The sequence below is a fragment of the Pyrgilauda ruficollis genome, unplaced genomic scaffold, assembly GCF_017590135.1.
Source record: "Pyrgilauda ruficollis isolate IOZ18807 unplaced genomic scaffold, ASM1759013v1 scaffold55, whole genome shotgun sequence".
Classification (NCBI taxonomy): Eukaryota; Metazoa; Chordata; class Aves; order Passeriformes; family Passeridae; genus Pyrgilauda; species Pyrgilauda ruficollis.
Genome location: NW_024527155.1, coordinates 3330714 through 3346092, shown reverse-complemented (window position 1 = coordinate 3346092; position 15379 = coordinate 3330714). Strand labels below are relative to the sequence as shown.

The window sequence follows — 15379 nt, the reverse complement described above, 5'->3', positions numbered from 1 at the left end:
TAGTCAACATATTAGAGTTTTTGCTTTATTTACAGTCTGAGTGTAATATTAGAAATTTTTTGTTCTGGACTTCTTGTCTCCTAAGTATTTTTCTCCTTTCTTATAGATTCAGTTTTCCAGCACTTCATCATGTGTATGTAGTTGCCCTTACAAATGTTATTCAGATAAATCTGTTTGTTCTTAAAATTGACATATCCTCAAGTAAGAAAATATTCATATTTTAAGGGTATGGGATGGCAGAATTTAGATATTTCCACAGAGAAAAAACGTGCTGTCTTCCACACTATTAATTTTCCAAATGCCAGCTCCTACTCTTGTTGGTTTCAGTCATTTTCAATCCTTCTTAAAGGGCTTCTACCTTATCTTCTAATCTACACAATGAAGGCTTAGAAAGTAGAAATTTACTTCCAAGTGTGATCTGTGTAGCTCAGGAAGGATTTTTCCTGGCCTGTTACACCCTACAAAAACTCTGCTTGATATCTTTAAGACCATGAGAGTTTTTTCTTGCTTCTTGACCCATTCAGTGTTTAAGTAAGAATCCTGATTTTATTTCTCTGGTATCGTGGTAATTTAAACTCTGTATACTTACTCATTCTATCTTAGTGTTTTTAGAGAAAGTCCAGAGGTTTTAGGAAGCTTCTAAGCGGTCAGGCTGACTCCAGCTCTGGGTCCATCACAGCTGGAGTTGATCTAAGTTTGGGCTGCCTTGTCCTCTCCTCTATTGGCTCTGGCTCTGTGTTTCCACCTTCTGTGCTGTGCTGGCACTGCCTCTTGTCTGATCTTTGTGTGAATTGCTCCTTGGAGCAGATCTGGCTGAAAAGTTTTTTTGTTTCGTTGTTCTTTTTTTTTTTTCTCTTCGCGTTGGTGGGGTTAGCTTACAGATGAGCAGCCTCGCTGGGCTGGCTCCTGCACATGTGCGTGGGTGTCAGTGCTGAGGCAAGGGAAAGAAGGGAAAGCCTTGGTCGGTAGAGGAGGCTCTGAGCACCCGAATTCTCTGTAGGTTTGAGATGCCATCGGATCCCACCCGCAGACTGCAGTTCCACTTTTTCTCTGAGCTGATCTCCACATCAGCACCCATTCCCTGCCACTGGTCCCTCTGGAGCCAGCACTACTTTTTGTGTAGTTGTACTTTCCCAAATCACAACAGGAGCCGTCTCCTTGTCCCCCAAAACCACAGCAGTTGCTTCAGCTGACAGAGCATGGAGCCATGTAGTGTTACTGCTGGCAGTGAGGGTAGAGCAAGAAAAGAAAATATTTAAAAAAAAAAAGTTTAAAAAGTACATGCTAGTCATTAAGCCATGTAAAGTAACCGTGGAATTTCAGCTTGTGAAGTACAAGTATATATATTTATTACATTTTACCAATGAACCAGCCTGTTTAGCCTTGACACGACTTTTAAGAAGACTGTTCTTGAATGGAAGATTGTTCTCCCCCACCTCCTTCTCCCACTCACAACTCCCAGTTTAAGTCTCTTGGTAGCCACCTGTAAGCCTCTGTCAATACAAAGTCCAGGTCTAGCATCTTTAATATTCCAGAAATCCATGATGTGTTTTTACACATATATACATGTAATTCCATTTGTATTCACAGAGAAAATCAATAAAGCAATAGAGTTATGAAAAAAGTAACAGATTTAACAGATTTTCATTGAAAAAGAATTTCATTTAGTTCCTTGAATTGTGCAACTAAATTAATTGGGAAGAAGTAGGCTGATGCTACTGGCCTAAATGATGACTGTTCCTTTAGCCTTTGCACAGATGTTGATCTGCCCTGAGATACCCATTCTGGACACAAAGCAGGGAATAACTAAAGGGAAACAGTAAGACTAGACAAGAGTTGCAATTACTATGCAAATTGGAATTCATCTCACCTACCTTAGTATCTACAATACTGGTATCTAGCCTAAATTAATTGTTTCTAGGTCTTTTTTAAGGTGGGAGAAAGGGACAGACTTCTCTAGTGCTAGTTTCTCTTCTACTTCATGGGCAAACCAGGCAATATTGAAATGTGCTATGGTGATACCTCTCTGGATGGATGGATTTGATTATAAAGAAAGTCTGCACAGTTAGCTTATACTAGACAGCTACTTTTAATTTCCTGAACTTTTATGAGCTATAAACTAAGATTGAAGCTCAATTATCATATGCACAAATTTTTAATCCCTTTAAGTGTGGAAAACCTTTATATGACTGTCAGCTTTTTTGTATTAGCTAACTGCAAATATTTCATCAACTTATTAGTTACTCTTTACACAGACAGAGCTACATCCATTTTAAAGAAGTTCTAACTTTCTAAGAAATGTAGTAATTTGAACAAGAAAACATTTTAACCAAACATCAAAGAAAATAGATAATCTTTGGGTTTTACATTAAAAAAGTATCTAAAGTAAAATAATTCTGGAAACTTTACTGTGTTTTAGCAATAGCTTGCTTACTGAACATAGAACTATTTATTTAGTCCACTGAGTATGTTCATGAAACCTTAGTAAATTTTTGAAGTAAAATTTGCAAGCAGCATAAAAATCTAGCTGGCTAGTAACAGGATATTCTCTGAATAAGTGTGATTAAAAATAAGAATTAAAAAAAATAAATCCAGATTTTAAGGAGTAGTATCGCTGCCTCGAAAGGGCAAGAGTCTAAATCTAAATGTAAGTGTAAAAGCTGGAAAAGATTGAACATATGTTATTTCCCACCAGCACAATATTAAATGCAATTATTTTCTTTCTGCTAAAATCTTGAATATATCTTGCAACACAACCTCAAAGAGTCCCCTGCTGCTGTTGATTATAGTGAATCCCACTTCCTGCTACCCAGTAAGTCTTTGCAATTTTCTCTTTTTCGCCACCCTGTGGAGATAAATAATGTATATTAATGTGGAAATATCAACAGTAAAATCTCTTAATATTCTCCACAAAATAAAGCTTCTCTCTAAATCAAAGGATTTGTATCATTCATTAATTTTTTGAGCAAAAAGAAGCAAGTTCCTTAGGTAAAGGCTTTGAAAAGTTTGAATCTCAGTCTTGGAAAACAAGCGTGCCAAATACTGTATAGGAGAGACATGAGTTTTTTTTAATTTAAAAAAGGGTTTGGTATAGTGTACTACATTTAAACCACAGATTTTAGTGTTTTCGTTTCTCAGACCCATTAAATAGACCTTGACAAATCCCTGTTTCTCTTCCTTTGACCCAGAACCTTAGGAAGTGTGTCAGAGAATTTAGAGCTGTTTTTCAGGAATTGCTCCCTGTGCTGAACACGACTGTGGAGGATGTTCTATAAAAGGCTCGTCATGTGTGGCTGTGATAAAAGTGTGCATTCAAATCCTATACATTGCTAATTCCACACTCAGCTCTCCCCCCTTTTGTACATTTAAAAATGTAATATGACAAATGTCCTTTGCAACTCTAGGTTGTAGAAAGGGCAAGAAAAGCAAAGGCAGAAGCTTTGGTGCCCTGAATACTGCTTTACCATCGAGGCTGAGGTTTCAGTGCTTAAGTGGAAAATTGCCATACTAAAGAAATGATTGCTTGCTGACTATACGAGTTGGGGATCTGGGGTGTGTGTGACCATATTGATTCTAAAGTGCTCTTTTTTTCTTAACATGTTTTTCCTTTTAATTCCAACTTCCAGGAACATGGGCTCCTTTGATGAACACTGTAAACATTAACTAAGTTAATTTAAGAGAAACCCCAACCCTATAATGCTAACCCTTCTATTGCTTAAATCAGAAAGCTAATTGAAAGAAATGTTCAAACTAGAAAAGAAGAAAATTTAAAAATAAAAATTAAAAAAAAAAAAGGAAAGAACCTTCTCAGAACAGAACCCCTAGTCACCAACGTTTCAGATGGCAGTCTGAGGAGTCTAACCACTCTGTATTATTAAAATACCATCAAATTAAAATAATGGCAAAATACTGAGACAGAGGCAAATTGTGTCCCCTCCTCTGTGATTGTGGCAGGCCAGCAGTCAAGGACCCAGCCAGGAGTGTAATTTCTGCGGGAAGGAGGGGAGGGAAAAGGGAGGATACCTTTTGTGTTTCAGGGCTGGGGAATGTGCTACAAGAAAAAGCAGGCAGTTGTGAGCTGCATTTTATTAGCTGGTTTGGTGCTTGGCAATAGTGCAGCACCAGTGCAGGCTCTTACTGACTCAGGGAGAAGCTGTTTCCTTCTTTTGTCCCCTTCTGCCCTACCAATAACAGCTGCTGGGAAGGTATTTTCCCCTTGCTGTTTTGTTGAAAGGTAGACAAAATATTTTCAATTATCCCTTGCTGTTAGATTTCTGTGTAAATAGTTTGTGTTATGGTAAAAATCCATCTAAGGCAGGAAGACTGTTTGCTACTTTCAGCCCAAATTCTGTAAACATTTCTATGAATGTTTAGTTATCACCATGTGAGCAGTATCCATTTGGGTGAAGTTAAGGCTGGCTGTAGCTGCACGTTGGAAACTTGACCTACTTTGCATATCATTATGCATGTAGCACAATTTTAGTCCAAGAGAGTGTCCCGGAGATGGGAAGTCTGAGTTGCGGAAGAGTCCGTCGAGGAAATGAAATCTAGCCAACTAATATGAATTAAATATTTTTGTACTTTAGTGTAATATGTTCATTCACAACTGGAGAAGTAGTAGGAATAACAGGAGCATTAACGAAAATTAGAATTTATTCAGTGGCTGAGGCAGAAACCAAAAGCAGCTTGGATGGTGGCAACACACAGGTGATTTATGAGTGCCTTTTATGATTAGAACTGCAGATTTTGGAATTAATTTACTTTGCAAAGAGAGTTTTGTTTATTTTGAAAATGTAGACATGCCAAGATTTCAAAAAGTTTTAATGTGAAGTCAGCTATGCATTGTCTTACTTGTACCAGGACATTGTAATGGCAATACTTAAAAATCCTCCTATTGAATGCGATGCAGGACTTTAAGTGTGAAGGCTGAAGCTCATTACTAACTATGAGTGTTTTACTAACTATGAGTATTTTTACACATTATCTATTCCATTAACTTAGTTCCTGATACTGCAGAAGTTTAGATGCCCAGAATTCTACAGAGTGAATAATTCCATTAGAGTAAATGGGACCCTACAAATGTGTGAAGTGAAATGTGAGCGTGAAACAAGCGGGGCTGAGGCTTTTAATGGGAATCTTGTTATGCATAAATATAATTGGTATATGAGGAGTCTTTCATGAATTAAGTCCCCAACAGACTCCCTCCAGGTGGAGAAATAGGATAAGATGCAAAGTCCAAGAAGGGTAGGCCCCAGGTTTTTAGAGACTTATGTCCACATTCGCATGCATGGAAGCAGATAGAAGCAGATATGGATCTGTCTAAATTGAGGCAGGCATTCTTAGCATTTTTCTACTCAAGTGACTTGATGTAAGTGACTTGTTCAGAAACACTCTGTAGGTTTGTAGCACAGCCAGGAATAGAACCCACATCTCCTGACTCACAGTTATAGACCAGACTTCTGCTCAAATTTGTGTGAAAACTTAATTGCCCATGTTTCTCTGTGAGGGGGAATTTATTAATATTGCTGCTACCTTAGAGTGTTTTCTAATTTTCTTGATATTATCCCATTCAATAAAGGTGTAGAGCTGAACGTGAGCTTTCTCTGAGTAGATGCAAAGCATCTGTTTTATACAAATGGTTTCCCACCAAAAAAGAAAACTTGGAACTGTAGATTTTTAATGCACAGATCTTGTGCTGTTGCAATGTTAAGAAGTCCTTGTTGTTATGAATGTGCATTATGAGTATATTGTACACAGTCCTGGTATGCAAATGTGTAGCATTCAGAGAAGTGAAATAATTCTGTGTTATTATTATCTTTGTAAATTGCATCTTAAGAGTTTGTTGAGGACTTTACGACGGCAGTTTTCTATAGTCACAGCTATACAGCACAAAGTGTTTCTTTCATTATTAACAATAACTGAGCCAATGAAAATGCTTTTAAATATACACCAGACAAGCAGTTATCCAGCTCTTCCTTCTTACCATCCACAAACCATCTTTTAGCATCTTATAAACGAGCATGTAAAATAGCTTTGTAAACATCTGCTTTTCATTGTTAATTGTCAGGAAAACTAGAGATTTAAATGCTTCTTTTGTAGCATTCCTTAATCCTATCAGAAAGGAGAGCTCTAGATGCTTCTCCTTTCTCACTGCAGATAGCTTCCATAGGCTGGAGGTTTTCTTCTTTTTTCCTTTTAATTTATTTTCTTTTTTGCAATATCAATAGTTTTCATTTACTTACAAACAGCTTGTTTCACATCTCAATTTGAAAGGTCTTGCACATTCTAGTCTGTGTGGCAACTCAGTAAATTTAAACAAAATACACTATGGAATTATTGATTGCTGTATAAAATGTGTTGAAAATCTAAATTTTTTTCTTATTACGATCCGCTCAGTATTTTCTTTCCTATATAAACTATCAGGTCAGGTATTGTATCATACATATGCAATAAGAAAACAGAGTATATGTTCATACATAACATCAAAAATAATAAATAAAAAACTCACACTACTACAATACAATTATTATTTTTTAGAAACACTGCCTTTATTTTGGTTAGCTTTTCTGTTCTAATAATCAAGTCATTAATGTCAGTTGAGTGTGTCTGGCAATGATTTACTTAAGGTAGCATTCATAACACACAGTAGCTGCATTATACAGGAAAAAGAAATCTATTCATGTTACATTTCCTACCTTTAAAGCTTTTTAAAAAATCTTGTATTATGGTCCTGGATTTGTAACATTTGACTTTTTCCTTCTTGCACACACAAAAGGAACATTGATGATTTAAAACTATTTCATGTTTTATATTTCATGGACAGGAATAAATCTTTATTTATATTTTTTTTCCCCAAATCTGCTTCATTTGAGAAAAGATACTTTTTCAACTTAGAGTTGGAACATTTCTGTAGTTTTTGTCTTTTAATTTTGGTGTTTTGAAGTCAAAGTCTGCTTAACTAATTCCTCCAGCACAGTTATTATTTTAGAATAATTTCGATTTCTCCCTGTTTTGTTAATTAACTAATAATTTAAGGGTACCATTACCTATTAATATTTTTATTCCTGCTATACAATATTTACTTCTAGAACTTCCTAAAAGAATTGTTGCACGGACTTCAGCATCATTGCATGTAAAATTAATTGAAATGACATATTGTTGCAGTTTCTATGACAACCATATCATGATGCTGATGCTCTCAAAAATTTATAAACTACTATTTCAACTATGCTAATAGCACTGAGTAGAGCTAAAATTTATTTACTTAATATTCTTATTAGAATCAAGCTTTTAATACTTCATTTTTAAAAAAATCAGAAAAAGGTGTATGTCGGTATTTTTCGTTTGTCTGATGGTTTTTTTGTGACAGAATTCTGGCTTTCTATGAGAACCTTTTTAAAATCTAACTCTGCTGTGTTATGCTATGTTGACAAAGGGCTTATTCACTCAAAACAAAGAGAATGTATATCATCACTCACAAACTTTTAAACACGACATTCCAAAAGAGCTCTTACAGTGCAATCCACGGCAAAAAGAAGTCTTGTTTTGCTAGTGGAATATTTAAAGCCAGTTTATTCCTATTCTATTGTCCTAGATGCTAAACCTCAAATGCTTGTGACATGAGAGTACTGATTCACTGGCAAGACTTACATAAATAAAATCACAAGCTGAAGTGTCTTCATGAGCAGGCACAGACTTATAAACCCCCTAAAAATATTTACTTATTACTGCCTTGTTTTATTGTAAATGGGAAATGTGAAAAGGCTTTGCCTGGTAACTTGAATTTTTTTTTTCCATATTAAATACATACCTTTAGTATAATCACGTTATTCCATCAATCTGCAGGCTTTTAGAAGTTAGCTGATTTTAACAGTTTGACAGGGAACTCTATTACTCAGGCAACACTCACGTTGGAATCAATGAGTGTTTTACTTGAGTAAAAAATTTAGTACCAATGTAAGATGCCTTATTCAAGTTACTTCATAATTATATAGATTATATATGATGACTTAAAAAATAGTGAGCTTTTCTCTCCAAACATAGTAATTTTATTCAGTCTAACTTGCACTTATTAAAAAAATGTGTTTTCTATTCAAAATGTGTGATTCTCATATATAAGAGTTATTGATCATTGATCCAAATAGGAAATAAAACACCTTGATCTTTCAGTCATTTGTCTTAGGAAGATTCCAAAACAGTCCAATCACATTTACTTCACTTCAGTCTTAAATCTGATATTGCCCTGGAAAAACGTTTCATATAATTGAATGCTCGAATACGTTGAGATCATGTCGCATTTCAGTTTTACCAGTATGAGTGCTTTCAGCAGTTTCTGCCCAACATTCCCGGTTTACTAAGCTATATTTAAACATGTTTTGAAAGATTTATACAGTGATTTGCTTCTTAGTCAACTTTGTTGCAAGAAGTTACTACTGTATATTTGGGTAAGAAAATGTGAAGTGCCCGAAGAGGAGAGGAGGGAGGACATGGTGTGGGATATGCCATGATATTTACAAGCTCCAAATAAAATTGGACAGCTTTAAATAACTCCATACCCCAAAATATCTTTGCAGACATTTTAACCTCTTGTCTTGGTATTTTGTACACTGTCAATCCTTTCCAGCATCATCATTTTGAGTCTCTTCATACGAAGCATGCACTTCACATGCACAGGACTTGAGCTTCTGGGTAAAACAACTGGCAGTGACACGAGCCTGCAAGATTAGGCCATATTGTCACAAATCCAAAAGAACATCTTGAAACCAATGCAATTTATAAGTGCACAGTGGTAGCAATATAAAATACAAAATCATTACCCTATCTTGAGGATTCCTTTTATTTCTGTTCATGTGGCACGTATATGTGGCTAAGTGGTAATACATTTCTTTGCAGTGTGGGTCAGTTTCCATGTCAAAGACAACTTTCGTTATTTATTCTAACCTTCAGGGTTGTTTTTTGATATTTTTGTTTGGTTTTATTTGGGTCTTTTTGTTTGTTTGTATTTTTATTTTACTCTGTATATGTTTGTAGCACAATAGTTCGGTTAGGGACTTTGAAAATTGTGCTTTGCTGGTGGGCTTATTTTTTATTTGAGGGCGTGGGTGTATGGAACAAAAATAAACTGAAGGAATAATTGCAGTGTTACAATAGAAAGCCTATACATGCTCTGTTGAATTCCAGCATGTGCTGTCAGAATGGGACATTGCCAGTGATAAAATAAAAGCACTGTGGTGTGCTGATAGGGGTTTGCAGTCATCATGTTTCAGCAAGGGCTTTCCTATCACTGAGATTCTAGGGGAAGATCCTCAGCAATTTTCATGTTTACACCACTGACCTAGAGCTTACTCTGGGCTGTAATATAAAGTAGAGCTGCTGTGGGCTGTAAGGGGGTCCTGTAGCACGAGTCCCCTCTCAGGCCCCCTAATGTGTGTGCAGATACAGCTCTACCTGACACAGATCTTCCTGTCCCTCCTCATTCCCGAGACAAGCTCTGCTATTCCCAGCTGAAGCTGGGAAAATTGGTATAATATGTGAGGTTACACAGGTGCATGCCTCAGTATTAGTGTGATGATTGCTCTAAACATCTCTGGCATAGCTTTGGGTTGCTTCTGGAAAAGTATGTTTAAAATCACTGTTAATCTTGGGCTGCGTTTTTGTATGTTAGTGGTGGTTTATGGTCATCCTGTTGTACAGAGATAGGAGGTGAAAAATTATTAAGATGACAAACAGGCAAATCCAGCTGTTAGGTGAAATTCCCAAATTAGGAGCAGATGCATTTCAGTGGAAATATTTGCACCTTCCACAGTCACGCTACTGTTTTTCTACTTTAACTCTGTGCATAAAAAAGCATCAGGTGTCCAATCTTAAGGTGATTCCTAATCACAGCTGAATGTAATTGCCATTTTTTAGAGCTTGTTATTAGAGTTCTCGTGATTCAGGTGTGGAGGTTACTCTGCCAGTGTAACTAGTAGGTACGAGTTGAGGGACTTCAACCTTGCCGGTGCACTCAGTGCTTTTCTGGGTGCTGGGATGCCTTGACATATGATGGATGCTTTCCAGTAGCTGGGATGCTTTCCACCAGCTGCTAAAAGCCTCCTGAGAGGAACCCCCTTCTGGGTTAAAGCTTTCCATGAGAGGTAAGTGATGTGTTGTGCCCCTGTATAAGTGGATCTGTTTCCTGCACTAGATCCATTTCCATAGCTTTCATGTGCTTGGAGCATGCCTTAGAAACTCATTGTGCTGAGCCTTGTCCACAACTTTTAGCAGTGTCACCCCAGGTAATGTCCATGGGTGGTGATAGCCTAGTCTTTCTTCTTTTCTTTTTTCCCATTCCCCTTCTATTAATATAAATACAACCAAAGCCCCAGCCTTAAGCTTGAAATCAGCCTTAAGCTTAAAAGACTTGAGAAGGAAAATATTCCAGGAAAGCCCGAGCAGTGCAACTGGCTTGATTTTGGCCGAGGAAGGAGGCGTAAGAGGATGGGCAGAGGAGCCAGCAGTGCTCCCTGGCACACGCTCCGAGGGGACGCTGCCTTCCAGCAGGGGGGTCGGAAAGGATTTACAGGGAGCGGTGCCGGCGGGAGGAGCGGGCCGGGATGCGCCCTGCCCTACTCACCCCAATCCTCCGAGGAGTGCCCAGCCACGGCGAGACGGGCGAAGGAGGGAGAAAGTCTCGGGGCAAGGGGTTAAGGAAAACACCGGTGCGGTGCTTTCGCCTTGTGTATTCCCATCTCCTCAATTCTCCTTAAAATTCTCCCCGTCTTTCTCCGGCCCGTGAGAGCGGGCGGGCGGGCGGCAGCGGCGTGCGCTGTCCCGGGGCGCCGGGCGCTGCGGGCTGCTCGGGCAGAGCCCTGACGGCCCCGTCCGCCCTGCGCAGGGTCCCCGCGGCCGCGGCGCGCTCGGCGGCCCCGGGAGCGCGGCGGGCGCTCGGTGCGGGGCCCGCGGCCGCCTCACGGTGGCGCGGTAAGCACATGGACCGGCCCGGGCGGCCGGGAGCGCGCTCCGCTCTGCCTTCCCCGGAATAACAGTCCCGGTAATGTCTCGGATAAATCAAACCGCTGCTACAGCGGCGCAGGGACGGGAGGTGCGCGATGCTCCGCGCCGGCGGAAGGTGTTTCAGCCTCCCCGGTCGGCGCGGATCCCGGCGGCATCGGAGCGAGGGTCTGCGGCATCCCAAGAGCGCGGTCTCACCTGGGGTTAGTTTCCCCCTCCCCCTCTCCGTCTCACTCCTCCCCCAACCCCTCAGGAGAAGTTTGCAAAGAACGTGATGGAGAGTGTAAAGCGGCAGATGCCGACGTTAAGCTCCGGCTCGGTTCGGGCACGGGGAGCTGAGCCACAGCCCCGAGCCGCCGTCCTGGTTAGCGCAGCAGCGCGCCCCTGGCACCCGGGGTACCCGTGGGGGGACAAACACAATGTAGAGTCATCTTACCTCCGAGCCTAGGGAGCAGCCTGCGAGGCAGCAGCGGGAGCAGCGCGGCTCCTGCCTCCCGCCCCGGCCGGTCCGTCCCCGCGCTCCGGCAGCGCCGCCGCGCCCGCCCCGCCGGGCTCCGCTCCCGCCGGGCTCCCCCCGCCCCCGGCGGTCAGTCCCCCGCCTCAGCCCTGCACACATCCGCGAGTCAGGGGCACCGTTCCGAGGCAATCCTTGCCGGTGCAAATCCCCCGAGGCTTCTCTCCGCCAGAGCGTGGAACAAAATTGCCGGTTCCCCTGAGTTTTTGTCAGGCTGTGCTGGCGCTCGGGAGCAGGTAAGGCGGCTGCTGGCTGCCAGCGATCCCCGCTGCACTTGCAGCGAGCAGCAGGAGCCGGTGGAAGTGGGAGTGTGGTCTGCTCTTCATTAGGGAGGGGGGAACGGACCCTGGAGGTGATGCAGTGAAACACTTCTACTCCCTTGCATTGTGTTTGTCACAGACCACGGGCGCTCTCCTTTTATAACATTCACTTCAAGCATTCTCAAACCCAACCGGAATAAGTTCTGATCCTCCCCTTTAGTTTACATTGGGGTTGTCAAAGGATTAAATAAATGAAACTTTATTTGACCGTGGAGTTTACAGACCCTGGGATCCCTGCGCGCTCTGGCCTTATTCTAATTCTATAGCGGTAATTACCCTTCGTTTCTTTAAGTGCAATAGATTTATTGCCTTAGAGACTATGCACAGTTTGATTGAATTATTCATTTTTTTTCTTTGGTGTAGACTGCATCTGGGGACTGATGTGACGTGTAGATTTTTTTTTCAGGAACAAAGGGAATGTGGAAATGAAAGAGAGAGGGAGAGAGAGGCTGGCAGATGTGATGAGATGCGGTGAAGGTGTATCCAGCTTGGCACTCCCACTCCTCTCTTCTCCTCTCATTGCAGCCCTGGGTGACTCTCAGGCTAACACAAACAGCTTTTCTTCCGCAGCCTGCCCTCTGTCACTGTAAGTACAACAGCCTTCTCTTATCAGCATGCAAATTCCAGCCACTCACTACCTTAGCCTGGTGTTTGCACTTTAGATTTACAGAAGGGACCTTTAAAATGAACTTTCCGAGACAGGAAGGGTTTTTCATGTCGAACTTGCTTTTATTTTCTTTGTAAAAGTTTATGTGGTTTTTCCAGTTCTCTCTTCCTCTCTTCACCCCCCCCTCCTCTCCCCCCCCCCCCCCCCCCCCTTTTTTTTTTTTTTTTTTTTTTTTTTTTTTTTTTTTTTTTGAACGGGGGCGTGGAGCGGGGAGATTGTTGCTGCGGCTTTTCCCTTCGCTATCAAGATTATGCACAGTTTAAAATGAAATTAAAATCTCCTTGATCCTTTCTCTGCCAAGACAATACATTTTGTTGGCAGATGACGCTGTAAGGAATTCAGAGTTTTTTCTTTAGCTTTGAGTGTTACTAAATGCAAACGTCCCCTAAATTTGGAGGAGTTAGCCAGAGGTTCTTGTTCTAGGGGAACTCGTATCAGCTGATGGGTTTGCTTTTGAAGAAACGTGCAGTAATTTACTTCTATCTAGTCTAACGAAACTTTTTCCCAATCGGATTATCAGGTTTTAACTTCTTTTCCTTTAGCTTTCTCTCAGATGCTGTTGATTATTTCGCAAAAGTTTCTCTGAACATCTTTAGCAAGCCTGTAACAAACCTTCATTATCGGACAGTGTCCGCAGAGGGAATTTATAAACATGCCTCTTAATTGTCCGGCATTAACTGGGGTGAGAGGGCAGTTTAGAAGTGGGTGAATGACTTTTAAAGTGAAATTTCTTGCCCTTTGAGTCCAAAACTTCTGAGGCTGTTTCGCCAACTCTCCAGGAGTTGCAGGTTTGCTGCTCAGGTTAAAGATGCGGTACGTACAACTTAGCACACAGACAGGTTGCCTCGCTTGTTGAACATTGCTTTACTTTAAGGCATTTGGTGAGACACACGGCGCAAAATGCCATGACAGCTGTGCACAGGTAAGTGCCCCGACCTGATGTGAGCGCCTGAAGTCCCTTCCCTGTGCAGGCACCCCCAGCAGGTCAGCATCCCTCCTCAACATCTGCCTGCCTTTAGCCTTCATGAAGCCAAAGCAAGGGCAGCAGTCACTCCAAAGGCGTTTCTGAACGTGGGGTAACGCTCCAAGTGAAAGCGTTTTCTTGTTTCTCGGCACGTGTATGCGGATCCGCACGGCGGGTGTTCACTTATGCAAACAAAGAGGGAATCACAACTATCCCCGTGCAGCGCGCACACACACACGCTCACATTTGCATACAATGCCCAAGGAATCCTCTTTTCCTGGCACCGAGAAGTTGCCGCTCTCCGGCGCTGTGAGTTACATCTGTAACTTAATTGATCACACGGGGAAGCAACAAGCTGGAGAGCGTTCCTTGCGCTCCGCATGGCAGCGTGGCCGCATCCCTGCCGCGTCCTGCCCCAACCCAGTGGCATTCCCTGCACTGCAATTTCGGGAGTGCAGCGGGATGCTCCCCCGATTTGGAGCTAGGTGGGCGGTTAGATTTATCTGATGCCTTAATTATCTCTTGTCCCATTCCCGCTTTGTATTTAATAAGGCGCTGCATTTGAGGAGGGCTTGGGTTTTTTTCCTTTCTGTTTCTTGGAAGAAAAAAACTTCCAGCAACAAATTACTAGAGTTGCAGACTGAGGCAGACTATTCGTCCTTGTATTCTGGTTTACATCTCTTTTCTTACATAGCTCATTTTAATTTTTTGAAAATCTTTTTGCGTGTCAAAGCTGCACTAGTTGTGCAAAAAGTCAAGGTATTTCCTTTACTTGCAGCAGGTTTAAATGTGTTACAAGGAAAGCGTTAATGGCCAATCACGGGAATTCTTATAATTAAAGATTAAAAAGGACAGAGTAATATCTTGACAGGCAGCTCTTTACTGCTGTTAATCCCATACGCCGGGTAACTGCAGCAAGGTGAATACTTTGAATTAGCCGAATACAGGTGAATACAAACTCAGTATTTACAATCGTACAATTTCCCCTAATCTCTGAATTTCACTTTTTAGTGTCTTTTATTAGAATTGAAAGAATGCATGGGAATTAGCTACTATGCTCTCATCAGCTAATTTGATGATAAAGCTTTACTAGATAATTATAAAGTTCTATTTCAAGGTGCTTGCTACTTGCCGAATAGGACTTGGTTACTCCTTTTATTGTAGTGGAATTGCCAAAAATATCGTATAAAACAGGTCCACTATTCCAAGAGGTTCTGACTTACAACTCCTTTTCCCTGAACCCGGCTCGAGAGGGGCGATAGCACCTCGGATAGCAGAGGATGCAACGTGCATGCCTCCAGCAGTGTGTCGAGTTTTACAGCTTGTTAACAAAATGAATCAGAGCCAGGTCATATCTGTCCTGTGCCATCGCGTTAATGTTCAATTTTCATCACGTCCTGCTGAAGCCAGGTTCATTCGCAGTGGGGCTGAGTGTGCTTCTGGGTCTAACCTAGTCTGCAAATTTCTACTTGAGAGAGAAGGAAAGTGAAATCAGGCTCTCTCCTCGTCTTTTTGGCCTCTATAAGTTATGAAGCTATTTTAAAATTAAAAAGTTTGTCTGTTACTAACTGTTCCAGGCGCCTTCTGGAAAATGGGGAGAAAGTGCCAAAAATACAGAGATGAATCAACAACTTCTCTCTCTCATTTTGTGGGCTTGAGGTTGCTTTCCGCACTCCCATCTTAACAACAGTTTAGCCTAGGTGTGAATAATATCAAAAGAGGGAGACGTTCGCTCTGCAGCGCTGTTTGCCCACCTGATCTGCGGGCCCCTGACAGTTTGAAAGACTCTTTTATGTTTACCTTTGGAATGCAAAAATACAGCAGGGAGACTTTCTTGGGTTTGCAGTACTCTGCCACTGGTTGATTTTCTCCTCAGCTCCTTATAGTTTTTCCCTTCTTTCTCACAGATCTTCCTCCCCCCC

The 15379-nt window shown here is 41.4% G+C and overlaps 1 long non-coding RNA gene across 2 annotated transcripts in view; it reads right to left on the bottom strand.

The window, feature by feature from the left end:
• Positions 1–12643: 12643 nt before the first annotated feature.
• The window catches only part of LOC121361000, a 4587-nt gene continuing 1851 nt past the window's right edge, over positions 12644–15379 (bottom strand). The window contains exon 3 of one of the 2 annotated variants that reach the window (XR_005956285.1): positions 12644–14922. This is a non-coding gene — a long non-coding RNA (uncharacterized LOC121361000). The remainder of the gene's footprint in view (positions 14923–15379) is intronic. The other variant, XR_005956284.1, reaches the window with a different exon arrangement.